The following is a 14661-nucleotide window of genomic DNA, read 5'->3' as shown; positions in this document are numbered from 1 at the left end:
GAGCTGGTTTATTATGCCCTCAAGTCCAGTGATAAATCTATGGGTAGACACAGAAAGCTGGAGTAACTCAGCGAGATACATTTATCTTACACGATAAATCTATGGAAATGCTAGTTTGTTGATCCCGTTGAATATCACTTGTATGTTCCTTAGTAACAAATTAAATTCTGTATCTAAGGTGTGGTTAGGTTATACAGTGCCCTCCATAATGTAGGAGACCCATAATTTATTTATTTGCTTCTGTACTCCACACTTTGAGATTTATAATAGAAAATTGGGTTAAAGTGCACATTGTCAGATTTTAATAAAGGCCGTTTTTATACATTTTGGTTTCACCATGTAGAAATTACAGCAGCGTTTATACGTAGTCCCCCCATTTCAGGGCACCATAATGTTTGGGACACAGCAATGTAATGTAATTGAAAGTAGTCATGTTTAGTATTTTGTTGCATATCCTTTGCATGCAATGACTGCTTGAAGTCTGCGATTCATGGACATCATCAGTTCAATCAATCAATAAATCAATCAGTTTTATTCATCACATACACATAAGTGCAGTGAAATGAATTTGCCAGCAGCAGTACAATCAAAAAAGAACACACAATACACAATACAATTTAACACAAACAACCACCACAGCGTTCTTCACTGTGGTGGAAGGCACCAAGTACAGTCAGTCCTCCATTGTTCACTCGTGGTCGGGGCCATAACCGTAGTTGCTGGGTGTCTTCTCTGGTGATACTCTGCCAGGCCTGTATTGCAGCCATCTTTAGCTTATGCTTGTTTCGGGGGCTAGTCATTGGCACAAACGTTGGTCCTTGTGTTGATAAACAGCAATACAAGTTTGCAAAGGTCATGGAAAAACTAGGTGCCGAGAGCTCTCTTATACCTGCATTAATGAGGCAATTAAAACCTGAGCAATTACCTGAGCAAAAACTTGAGAGTGGTGAATCTCTGGAATTCTCTGCCACAGAAGGTAGTTGAGGCCAGTTCATTGGCTATATTTAAGAGGGCGTTAGATGTGGCCCTTGTGGCTATAGGTATCAGGGGGTATGGAGAGAAGGCAGGTACTGAGTTGGATGATCAGCCATGATCATATTGAATGGCGGTGCAGGCTCGAAGGGACGAATGGCCTACTCCTGCACCTATTTTGTATGTTTCTATAAACGCCTGTGAAGCCATTTGTCACAAACATTATGGTGCCCTGAAATGGGGGGCGGGGGTGGGGGGGGAACTATGTATAAACACAGCTGTAATTTCTACATGGTGAAACCAAAATATATAAAAATATCCTTTAATAAAATCTGATAATGTGCACTTTAACCACATGTGATTTTGTTATTACAAATCTCAAATTGCGGAGTACAGAGGTAAATAAATAAATGATGGGTCTTCATCTCAAACATTATGGAGGGCACTGTATAAGACTCTAACATGGATATTATGTTTTGAATGTGGGAAGATATCCCAAAGCAGTTTGCTGATGTGTAATTATCCATTTGGATGAGCTCCAGGTTTGGAGGGTTGATTAACAGAAGCTGCAAGGAAATATATTTTACTCTTGTGTTAACCAATACACCAATGGATCATGGGGGTGGATGAAGACAGATGGATGAATCACACTAGTACAATATAGGGTACTTTGCTTGGGATTCAATACGAATCACAATTTTCACTTAAAATATTGGTTAATGAGGAATAAGAATCAGTTGCAAAATAATGAAGTTTGTGGTAGTAGCAAAAGATAATGTACTTATTGGATTAGGCTTAGTGGTGGGGATGGGGTGAGATTTGTTAAAAGAGAGGGATTCCACTCTGATTGAAGCACAGACTGATCTTATGAGGAGGGTTTCAAATTAAAGGTGAAAGTTTGCTTTGCATTAATGAAAAATCCTAGCGTAGCAGGAACTGCAGAAGAAACATGTGACTAAACACAAGTAAAATGTGTGCTGTGAAGTTTTATTCGAGGAGAGGAAAGGTGCCAAGGTCAGACAAGATTGCATCATTGTTACAATCATTTTTGAGGAGGATGCTTTTTCGTAGACGAACTGAATTCTTATGAAGAGAAGGATGGAGTGTTGATTTGAATAGTTTCTTGGGCTTTAGTTGTAAAAGAGATGGATTTTAATCATCAGGAAGTAAAACTTTTTAAAGAGTTAATGGGCTGTTATTAATATATTTTCTTGGTGGGGATTGATGATAGTGAGGAATGTGTGATTCAGGAAAGGTGATTTGAAAAAAAACCTTAAATTCTGAAGTAGCTAGAATTTTGTTTTTTGTTCCATTCACTTTTTTACTTTGGGATTGGAAAAATATTTTAAATTAATCCAGATCCAGGTTTTCCATCCATCTTCTTTCTGAATGCCACTTGTTTAATATGTAGGTCAGTATAATGGATTAAAACTAGCCTGTGGTGAAAGATTTGTCTACAGCTTTGCAGCAAACATATCTCTGGCCTTTAGAATGACAAAAATTGTTAATAAAATTGCTAAATACTTTTTTGCAGGCATCAGTACTTTAATTTCATGTGGCAGAGAAATCATTTTTAAATGTACTACTAGAATAAGAATAGCAGTTCGTACTGTGGAACATTGTGGGCAAATAATCTCAGGCATGCTCTTCCAGAATTTATTGAATTCTTGTGGTTAAATACTTCTTTAAACTATTAAAACTTGTTTTTGTCTCTGAACTATTAAAGAGGTAGCTATGGAAAAGTAATGTTCATAGTAGACTGATCGTTTAGTATTGAGTATGGCAAATTCTACATTCAGTAATTTGGAATTTCTGTCATTTTATTCACTCCACGTTTCTATTAAATAAAGAGAAACACCAGCCCTAGCAGTAATTATACTTTGAGTTAATTCCATAATCTGGATAGTCATGATGGTACTTGGAATTGCCATGAGTTTGTGACATGGCACTGCATCGTCAGGGCATTATAGCCTTAATTCCAGTTGCCTATGTCGAGGGTCATCTAAGCCTTTATTTTATTCCTTTCCAGTCTCAAGGAGAGGACATCTGGTGATTTGTTACTAAGCATTTGACATTTATAGATCTTGAAGTTGATTAAGCGGACAGTTTTTACTGGGCTCTCCTCCCAGGTGGTGTGCTAACTTGTTCGGAATGAAGCTTGTAACTGCCTTGTCATTATATTATCCCAAATTATATTATATTTTGATCAACATATGGACAATCATGCTGTAAACTTTGAATGAATTGTAGCACGGGAGGTGGAATGAGATTGAGAACACAAGGGCATAAGGAACAGGAGTAGAATTAGGCCATTCGGGACATCATGTCTACTCTGCCATTTAATCATGGCTGATCTATCTCTCCCTCCTAACCCCATTCTCCTGCCTTCTCCCCATAACCTCTGACACCTGTACTAATCAAGAATCTATCTACAGTGCCCTCCATAATGTTTGGGCCAAAGACCCATCATTTATTTATTTGCCTCAGTACTCCACAATTTGAGATTTGTACTAGAAAAAAATCACATGTGGTTAAAGTGCACATTGTCAGATTTTAATAAAAGGTATTTTTATACATTTTGGTTTCATGTAAAAATTACAGCAGCGTTTACACATAGTCCTCCCCCATTTCAGGGCACTATAACGTTTGGGACACAGCAATGTCTTGTAAATGAAATTAGTTATGTTTAGTATTTTGTTGCATATTCTTTGCATGCAATGACTGCTTGAAGTTCATGGACATCATCAGTTGCTGGGTATCTTCTCTGCTGATGCTCTGACAAGGCCTGTATTGCAGCCATCTTTAGCTTATGCTTGTTTTGGGGGCTAGTCTCCTTCAGTTTCCTCTTCAGCATATAAAAGGCATGCTCAATTGGGTTCAGATTGGGTGATTGATTTGGCCACTCAAGAATTTACCATTTTTTAGCTTTGAAAAACTCTTTTGTTGCTTTAGCAGTATGTTTGGGATCAATGTCTTGCTGTTGAATGAACCACCAGCCAATGAGTTTTGAGGCATTTGAATGAACTTGAGCAGATAGAATGTGTCTATACCCTTCAGAATTCATTATGCTACTACCATCAGCAGTTGTATCATCAATGACGATAGGTGAGCCAGAACCTTCAGCAGCCATACATGCCCAGGCCATAACACCCCCACCACCACGTTTCACAGATGAGGTGGTATACTTTGGATCTTGGGCAGTTCCTTCTCTCCTCTTACCATCACTCTGATATAAGTTAATCTTCGTCTCATCTGACCACAAGACCTTTTCCCAGAACTGTGGTTGCTCTTTTGAATACTTCTTGGCAAACTGTAAACTGGCCATCCTATTTTTGCGACTAACCAGTGGTTTGCATCTTGCAGTGTAGCCTCTGTATTTCTGTTCATGAAGTCTTCTGCGGACAGTGGTCATTGACAAATCTACACCTGACTCCCGAAGAGTGTTTCTGATCTGTCGGACAGGTGTTTGGGGATTTTTCTTTATTGTAGAGAGAATTCTGTCATCAGCTGTGGAAATCTTCCTTGGCAGGGCTCTCACTTAACTTTTGTTCCCTGTTGCCAGTCGGGCAACCTTGGCAGCTTTTTAGGATGCCAAATGAGAGTTTAGGTGGTCATTTAAGACGGTTTGCATGACGCATGCGATAATGTGCTCGGACGAAGTGCGTAGACACCAGTCGGAATTATGCTCAATGAAGCATTCACATATTATTTCAGCTTTAAATAAAGTCATAAACTAAACATTTTCACCAATCAAGACATGATATATCCCACAATGACATGCAGCAAAATTATGACAGTACCCTGTATCTCCTCTTTTTACACATTGCAATTAATGCAATTTCTATTAGTTCTTTCCACTTCCAAACTAAAATGTGGTTGGATTATCTTGTCTTACCAGCCACGGTTGCCTCCTACTCCCTTTAGAAAGATTCTAAGGGGAGTAGGAGGCAACCGTGACTGACATTAGAAGTTATGGATAGAATAAAACTAAAAGAAAAGATGTATAACACAGCAAAGAGTAGCCGGAAGACAGAGGATTGGGAAAATTTCATAGGACAACAGAAGGAAACAAAACGGGCAATACGGGCTGAAAAGATGAAGTACGAAGGGAAGCTGGCCAGGAATATAAAGAAGGACAGTAAAAGCTTCTTTAGATATGTTAAGGGAAAAAGAGTTGCAAAGTCAAATGTGGGTCCCTTGAAGGCAGGCACGGGTGAAATTATTATGGGCAACAAGGAAATGGCAGAAGAGTTGAATAGGTACTTCGGATCTGTCTTCACTAAGGAAGACACAAACAATCTCCCAGATATACTGGAGGACAGAGGATCTAAGAGGGTAGAGGAACTGAAAGAAATTTTCATTAGGCGAGAAATAGTATTGGGTAGGCTAATGGGACTGAAGGATGATAAATCCCCTGGACCTGATGGTCTGCATCCCAGGGTCCTCAGGGAGGTGGCTCGAGAAATATTGAATTGATTGATTGAATACCTTTATTGTCATTCAGACCTTACGGTCTGAACGAAATTTCGTGCCTGCAGTCATACATACATCATACAATAATAAACAACAATAAACACAAATTAACACCACCACAGTGTATCCTCCAAGCACCTCCTCACTGTGGTGGAGGCAAAAATCTTAGGGTTACTGTCTCTTCCCTCCTCTTCTCCCTCTGCGCTGAGGCGATTCCCCACCGGGCGATGGTACAACAGTCCCGCGGCTCACCGAACCCCGCAAACGGGCCGGTTCAAACACCGCGGCCCGGGGGTGGTCGAAGCTGCCGCCCTCCAGTCCCGCACACGCAGCCGCTGGCCCGCGGCTGAACCCCGGACTCAGGTCACCGCCGCAGAACGCCGTCCCAGCCACCGGAGCACCGTTCCAGCCCCGAGCCGGATCGCCCTCACGTGAGTACCGTTCTCCCTCGGGCTGGGCCACTCCAACGGGAGTGCCGTTCTCCCTCGGGCTGGGCCACTCCGACGGGAGTGCCGTTCTCCCTCGGGTTGGGCCACTCCGACGGGAGTGCCGTTCTCCCTCGGGCTGGGCCACTCCGACGGGAGTGCCGTTCTCCCTCGGGCTGGGCCACTCCGACGGGAGTGCCGTTCCACCCTCGGGCTGGGCCACTCCGACGGGCCACAGCCCCTCACGGGAAAGTCTCTCAGCCCCTCGCCAGGCCGCTCTCACGAGAGCGCAGTTCCAGCCCCGGGCTGGGCCACCCTCACGGGAGCTCAGGGCGAGTCCTGTCAGCTGCCTCCAGAGTCCCGAGGTCGCCAGCTCCGCCATTAGGCCTCAGCGTAGACGGAGGCAGAGAAGGGGATACGACAAAAAGGTCGTATTCCCCCGAAGGGAGAGACAGCAAGCCCCGTTTCACCCCCCACCCCCCCACATAAACACGACCCAAAAACCAAAAACGTAACTAGACAAAACGAAAAAATACAACACAAAAAAGTAAAAGACAAACGGACTGCAGGCGAGCCGCAGCCGTTCCCGGCGCCGCCACTTCCGATATATATATATTAATAACAGCCCATTAACTCTTTAAAAAGTTTTACTTCCTGATGATTAAATAGTGGACGCATTGGTGATCATTTTCCAATGTTCAATAGATTCAGGATCAGTTCCTGTGGATTGGAGGATAGCTAATGTTATCTCACTTTTCAAGAAAGGAGCGAGAGAGAAAACGGGGAATTATAGACCAGTTAGCCTGACTTCGGTGGTGGGAAAGATGCTGGAGTCAATTATTAAAGAGGTAATAATGGGGCATTTGGATAGCAGTAAAAGGATTAGTCCAAGTCAACATGGATTTATGAAAGGGAAATCATGCTTGACTAATCTTCTGGATTTTTTTGAGGATGTGACAAGTAAAATGGATGAAGGGGTGCCAGTGGATGTAGTGTATCTAGACTTTCAGAAAGCCTTTGATAAGGTCCCGCACGGGAGACTGGTGACTAAAATTAAAGCACATGGTATTGGGGGTAGGGTGTTGACATGGATAGAAAATTGGTTGGCAGATCGGAAGCAAAGAGTAGGAGTGAACGGGTCCTTTTGAGAATGGCAGGCAGTGGCGAGTGGAGTGCCGCAAGGCTCGGTGTTGGGGCCGCAACTGTTTACCATATATATTAATGATTTGGAAGAGGGAATTAGGAGCAACACTAGCAAGTTTGCGGATGACACAAAGCTGGGTGGCAGTGTGAACTGTGAAGAGGATGTTAGGAGGTTGCAGGGTGACCTGGACAGGTTGAGTGTTTGGGCAGATGCAGTATAATATAGATAAATGTGAGGTTATCCACTTTGGTGGCAAAAACAAGGGGGCGGTTAGGTGAGGGGGAGGTGCAGCGAGACCTGGGCGTCCTTGTACACTGGTCACTGAAAGTTGGCGTGCGGGTACAGCAGGCAGTGAAGAAAGCTAATGGAATGTTGGCCGTCATAACAAGAGGATTTCAGTACAGGAGTAAAGAGGTTCTTCTGCAGTTGTATAGGGCCCTATCTGTATGAGACCACATCTGGAGTATTGTGTACAGTTTTGGTCTCTTAATTTGAGGAAGGACATCCTTGTGATTGAGGCAGTGCAGCGTAGGTTCACGATTGATCCCTGGGATGGCTGGACTGTCATATGAGGAAAGATTGAAAAGACTAGGCTTGTATTCACTGGAGTTTAGAAGGATGAGGGGGATCTTATAGAAAAATATAAAATTATAAAAGGACTGGACAAGCTAGATGTAGAAAAAATGTTCCCAATGTGGGGCGAGTCCAGAACCAGGGGCCACAGTCTTAGAATAAAGGGGAGGACATTTAAGACGGAGGTGAGGAAAAACGTTTTCACCCAGAGAGTTGTGAATTTGTGGAATTCTCTGCCACAGAGGGCAGCGGAGGCCAAATCACTGGATGAATTTAAAAGAGAGTTAGATAGAGCTCTAGGGACTAGTGGAGTCAAGGGATATGGGGATAAGGCAGGCATGGGTTATTGATAGGGGACAATCAGCCATGATCACAATGAATTGCGGTGCTGGCTCCTCCTGCACCTATTTTCTATGTTTCTATGTCTATGTTTATTCAGCGTATGATCAACCTGTGTCAATAAATCCTGGACCATGGTAACATATATGCTTAACCATGCACACTACAGATTGATGCAAGCATGTTTTCTGTGAAGGACTGAAAATTACCTTGATATGGCCATTGCATGGGTCGTTATTGCTATGGGTACAGAAACACTCTCGCTTCCCACATAATTTATCCACAACAAAATATACAGGTTGCAAGGAAATTTCTATTGGCATTTTATGATAATAGCTGTTAAAACCGACTCTACCCATCTGACAGGTTCAATATTACACTAACTGACAAGAGATGGCCAAAGGACATAACTGCAACAAATGTTCTTTTGGTAATATGTTTAAAGGTGTCGAAACGCCACATTACCGGACATTCAGATTAGATGTACGTGTTGTGAACAGCAATGAAGATATCCAGTTTGTACACACCAGATTTAAAAAAAGTTATTGATAAACGCTGTTTCCATCATTCCCACTTCAGAATTAACGTTAAAATTTCAACTGAAATATCTCCTGATCAAATTTGTGATGTATATGATCGACGGTAGAAGTAAAACCTGGATAAATCCAACGTATAGTTGTGAATGTTGCTCATTAAATAACTACAGTACTGATACTCCATATTAAGAGCATTGATTTGCAGTTAAAATGAATTCTGTAATAATGTGTCAACGGTAGCAGTGACAATCGAACACTGCGGTTTTAATGTTTCACGTGTTCACAATTTAATTAATCCATCTTTATGGACTAAAACAAATAATAACATTGGGAATTAAAATACATTTGATTGCATTCTGTTATCAATCATGGTTAATGTTCGCTCTGAAGACATTTCCAGCACAATAGGGTCAGGGAGGGGGGTGTGTGTGAATCAGTGCGGGGTGGATAGATGGTGGGGCGTGTGGGGTTTAGAAGGCAATCGGTGCGGAATGGATGGATTGAGGCAGGTGAATTAGTTGGTTGGAGTAGGTAAAATTGTGAGGGGAGAGCACGGGGGATGTCAGTGATGTTGAATGGGGGGTTTCAGTACGGGATGGATGGGGGTAGACAAAAGTGCTGGAGAAACTCAGCGGGTGAGGCAGCATCTATGGAGCGAAGGAAATAGGCAAAGTTTTGGGTCGAGACCCTTCTTCAGACTGTTCCCCCCAGTCTTCTTGAATGGGTGGATCAGTACAGGATGGATGGGGGGGGGGGGGGGGGGAGATCAGGGCAGGATGAATGGGGAGTGGGTCAGTACAGTGTGGATCGGAGGGTCTGTGCAGGATGAATGGGGGATCACTACAGGATGAATGAGGGGATGATGCAGGGTAAATGGAGGGTGGGTCAGTACGGGATGAATGAGTGGATTAGTGCAGGATGGATGGTGGATCAGTACAGGATGGATGGTGGAGAAGTGCAGGATGGATGGGAAGGGGGGTAAGTACAAGATGAATTGGGGGACCAGTGTGGGATGGATGGGGGGGTGGCAGGAAAATCAATGCGAGGTGGATAGGGTGATCAGCGCAGGATGAGGGCCCCCCCCTCCCTCCCTCCGCCTTGCCTCGGCGTGCAGGAGGGTTTGTTTTGAAAGCGCCGTTAGTGGATTTGCAAGCAGCGGCTTATCAGGGCGGGCAGGGTGCGGGAGGAGGAGGAGATGGAGCCGCTATCGCGGCCGCTGCTACCGCTGTGCGGGGCCCATCATTCGCTCCGACCTTTTGTCACCCTGCACCTAGTATCTTTGCCCTGCAATACAGCCGTCGCCGACACGAAACGTCACGTTCCTTTTCTCCAGAGATGCTGCCTGACCCGTGGAGTTACTCCAGTTTTTTTATGTCTATCTTCGGTATAAACCAGTATCTGCAGTCCAAGCCGGGCAAAATAAATCAGCGTTTAGGTTGCCCGGCGACACTTTGGGTGGTCAATGGCACCCGGACAACCGCTAATTTCGAGCCCTGCTTGGCCTACCAGTCCTTTTGCGATTAGTAAGCGCACCAGTGCCCACTTTCTTCTTAATGATGTTCCACACAGTTGATTTTGGTAAGCCTAAGGTTTGGCTGATGTCTCTAACGGTTTTATTCTTGTTTCTCAGTCTCATAATGGCTTATTTGACTTTCATTGGCACAACTTTGGTCCTCATGTTGATAAACAACAATACAAGTTACCAAAGGTGATGGAAAGTAGGTGCTGAGAGCTCTCTTATACCTGCATTAAGAAGGCATTTAAACACACCTGAGCAATTACAAACACCTGTGAACCCTTGTGTCCCAAACATTATGGGGGGGGGGGGGGGCTATATATAAACACAGCTGTAATTTCTACATGGTGAAACCAAAATGCATAAAAATACTCTTTAATAAAATCTGGCAATGAGTACTTTAACCACATGTGACTTTTTATTTCTATTACAAATCTCAAATTGTGGAGCACAGAGGCAACTAAATGAATAATGGGTCTTTGTTCCAATCATTATGGAGGGCACTGTATCTCTGCCTTAAAAATATCCACTGACTTGGCCTCCAAAGACTTCTGTGGCAAAGAATTCCACAGATTCACCACCCTCTGACTAATGAAACGTCTCCTCATCTCATTCCTGAAAGAACTTCCTTTAATTCTGAGGCTATAAGCTCTAGTCCTAGACTCTCCCACTTGTGGAAACACCCTCTCCACATCCACTCTATCCAAGCCTTTCACTATTCCGTACATTTCAATGAGGTCCCCCCTCATTCGTCTAAACTCCAGCGAGTAGAGGCCCATGCTGACAAACGCTCCTCGTAGGTTAACCTACTCATTCCTGGGATCATTCTTGTAAACCTTCTGTGGGCCCTCTCCAGAGCCAGCACATCCTTCCTCAGATATGGTGCCCAAAATTGTTCACAATATTCCAAATGCGGCCTTACCAGCGCCTTATAAAGCCTCAGCATTACATCCCTGTTTTTGTGTACAAGCCCTCTTGAAATAAATGCAAGCATTGAGTTTGCTTTCTTTACTACCGATTCGACTTGCAGATTAACTTTTTGGGATTCCTGCACCAGCACTACCAAGTCCCTTTGCCCTTCTGATTTCTGGATTCTCACCCCACTTAGAAAATAGTCTATGCCTTTATTCCTACTACCAAAATGCATGACTCCACACTATATTCCATCTGCCACTTCTCTGCCCACTCTCCCAACCTGTCCAAGTCCTTCTGCAGAGTCCCTGCTCCCTGTTTTCTCTACACTATCTGTCCTCCACCTATTTTTGTATCATCCGCAAAGCTTGCCACAAAAGTATTCAATCCCCTCGTCCAAATCACTAATGTTCAACGAGAAGAGTAGTGGCCACAGCACCAACCCCTGCAGGACTCCACTAGTCATTGGCAGCCAACCAGGAAAAACCCCCTTTGTTGCCACTCTGTCTTCTGCCATTAGCCGACCTGCTATCCATGCTAGTATCTGACCTTTGATACCGTGGTCTCTCATCTTCCTAAGCACCCTAATGTGTGGTACCTTATCAAAGGCTTTCTGAAAATCGAAGTAAACAAAATCTACTGAATTTCCTTTGTCCTGCTATTTCCTTCAAAGAATTCCAGCAACTTTGTCAAGCTAGATCTCCCATTCACAAAGCCATTCTGACTGGCCTATTTTATCGTGAAGTTCTAAGTACTCCGCAACCTCATCCTTTGTAATGGACTCTAAAATCTTATCAACCACCGAAGTCAGACTAACCGGCCTATCGTTCCCACTATTCTGCCTTGCTCCCTTTTTGTGCAGCAGGGTAGTATTGTCAATATTGTCGAGCATGAATGTTTTATTGTCAAATGTACCAGAACGGAACAATTAAATTTGTGCAGCAGCACAACACGATTGTAAACAATACTCAATAGATAATATAATGGAAAAAAACGAAAAAAACCCGTAAAAGACCAATATCAGACCTGCCAACATTGGGTGAGAGTTAAGAGTGAGATATCTGGACCCACCCTACGACAATGTCTATGACAAGCTACACCTAGTCGTCGTCAAGCTACGACAAGCTACGTCGACCGGCGACACAATTCCTCGTGAATTGGGACATCCACCTACGACCACACCTATGACAACCTCCGACCACAGCGGCGACAACCAACGACAACCGAAGTCAACTTACGTTCACCCGCATCAAGATACGACAAGCTATGACGTTTAACTTAAGCTTAGAAGTTGGGAGTCTAACTTGATACTTCTTTAGTTTGTTTCTGCCCATTTAAAACTAAATTCTCGAAAATAAAGTTAATACATGCTCACTTCACAGATAAATAAACAAAGTAATCATGAACAAATTATGTACCGTGCACAATCACTGTAGTGAAGCCGCAGAACTTCTAAATTCACCAAAGTGCATTGATGAGCTGAGATTGTCTGCACGTATAGCGTAGCCGGACTCGATCTGGCGACGTTACGCAATTCCAAGACGTGCGGGCATAACAAACATATACATATGCACCCTATGGGAAATGGCGTTTGGGAGCTCTATGACAGCTGTTTTAATTCAGATCGATTGTTGTCGGTAGTTGCTTATGCATATTAATAGTGTGCGGTGGGCCAATCAAATTGCTCGTTCTTTAAGGGAAACCCGCCGACAGAAAACTATTCTCATTGGTGAGTCACTCAGAATGTGGAGGAGATCTGGAAGTGTGAGAAATTCTGTGATCAGCGTGAGAGCATGAGAATTGCGTAAACTGCGTGAGTCTCGTGCTCAATGCGTGAGATTTGGCAGCACTGCAAAATAGTGCAAAGTCAAAACATACATACAACATACAATTCAATTTATTGTCATTTGGACCCCTTGAGGTCCAAACGAAATGCCGTTTCTGCAGCCATACATTACAAACAAATAGACCCAAGACACAACATAATTTACATAAACATCCATCGCTGTGATGGAAGGCCAAAAAAATGTATCTCTCCACTGCACTCTCCCCCCCGATGTCAGAGTCAAAGTCAAAGCCCCCGGCGGGCGATGGCGAATTGTCCCGTGGCCATTAAAGCCACGCCGGGTGATGCAAGGTCGCACACCGGGTCTTGGTGTTAGAGCCCCCGGCGTGCGCTCGCAAACTCCCGCGGCCATTCCAAGCCGCGCGGGGCGGTGATGTAGGCCCCGCTCCAGGAGCTCTTCAACCCCGCAACTCGGGCGGGAGAAGTCGCCGTTGCGGGAGCCCTGAAAAGCGGACTCCCTCCAGGGACCCGCGGGCTCCCGGTGCCGTCCGCCAAACCCGCAGCTGCAGCCACCGAATCTCCAGAGGTCGGGCCGCAGCAGCGTCCACCACCGCTCCACCCGCTCTGGACTCGGCCAGCTCCGCGACGGTGCAGTGAGTAGTCGGCACCACAGCCCCCGGTCTCCCTGTTGGAGGCCGCTCCTCGTTGCAGCCCCAACGACAACGGAGACCCGACAAAGAAAAGATCGGGTCTCCCGTGCAGGGAGAGATTTAAAAGTTACCCCCAACCCCCCCACACCACCCCCACCCCCCCACACACATACCCCAACAAAAATAACAAAAACTACATAAAAACATAGACATAAAATAATAAAAAACGCAGACGGACTGCAGAGGCCGCTGCTGACGAGAGTCGCGCCGCCCACCGAAAACAAAGCCCAAAGTCCCCAGCACAACCCAGGCAATTTGTTGTTCGGAGTGTAGTTGGAGTTCGTAGTGTTCAATTGGGAAGAGGCTGTTCCTGAACCTGGACGTAACAGTTTTCAGATTTCTATATCTTCTTCCGATGGCAGGAGTGAGATGACAGCGTGGCCAGGGTGTGTGGGTCCTTGATGGTGCTGGCTGCATTTTTGAGACAATACCTCTTATGGATACCTTTGATGGTGGGGAGGTCAATACCCGAAATGGACCCGGCCCTATTCACCATTTTTTGTTATCTCATTCATTCCTGGGCATTTGAGTTGCTGAACCAGGCCATGATGCATCCAGATAATATGTTCTCTTCCATACACCTGTGGACGTTGAAGAAAGTATTCGTGAACATACCAAATCTCCTCAATCTTTCAAGGAAGTGGAGGCCTTGATAGGCTTTTGTTATTATCGCATAAATGTGCTGAGTCCGGGACAGATCGTCAGAGATATGCACGCCCAGGAACGTGAAGTTGTTGACACTCTCCACCACCGACCAGTTGATGAAGATAAGTTTGTGGATCCTCTGCCTTCCTTTTCTAAAATCAACAATCAGTTCCTTGGTTTTACAGATGTTGGGGACAATGTTGTTGTTCAGGAACTATTCAATCACATGATTAATCTCCCTCCTATCCTCTGACTCATCATTATCCGTAATTCATCTAACATCCGTGGCGTTGTCAGTGTATTTAAATCTCAATGTTATTAATTTTTAGCGTGATTTTTTTTGATGCATAAAGCTCTCTTATTCACATTTGGTGAGACATAAATGCATGTGAATAAAAATAAATAAAGGCATTGAATGCTCACCAACTAGTTCAGTAGATAAATGGAAGGGATTTGCCATCTGGTGTTGGGACACAGAGACCGTTTGCAACGGAATCTTGTAAATATGAATCCTCTTACAACGTGAATAATAATAATAATAATATATTTTATTGTCATTGCACATAAGCGCAACAAGATTTGGTATGCAATTTCCAACCGATGTCACAATAAAGGATCTATCTATCTATC

General features: G+C 44.2%; 1 protein-coding gene across 2 annotated transcripts in view; it reads left to right on the top strand.

Moving 5' to 3' along the window:
* fancm (FA complementation group M) overlaps positions 1-14661 on the top strand; it is a 129988-nt gene that overhangs the window by 32721 nt on the left and 82606 nt on the right. The gene's annotated exons all lie outside the window — the stretch shown is intronic.

This window comes from Amblyraja radiata, chromosome 9, assembly GCF_010909765.2.
Source record: "Amblyraja radiata isolate CabotCenter1 chromosome 9, sAmbRad1.1.pri, whole genome shotgun sequence".
Lineage (NCBI taxonomy): Eukaryota > Metazoa > Chordata > Chondrichthyes > Rajiformes > Rajidae > Amblyraja > Amblyraja radiata.
The sequence above is the reverse complement of the archived record's forward strand: the minus strand, read 5'-3'. Positions and strand labels throughout refer to the sequence as shown.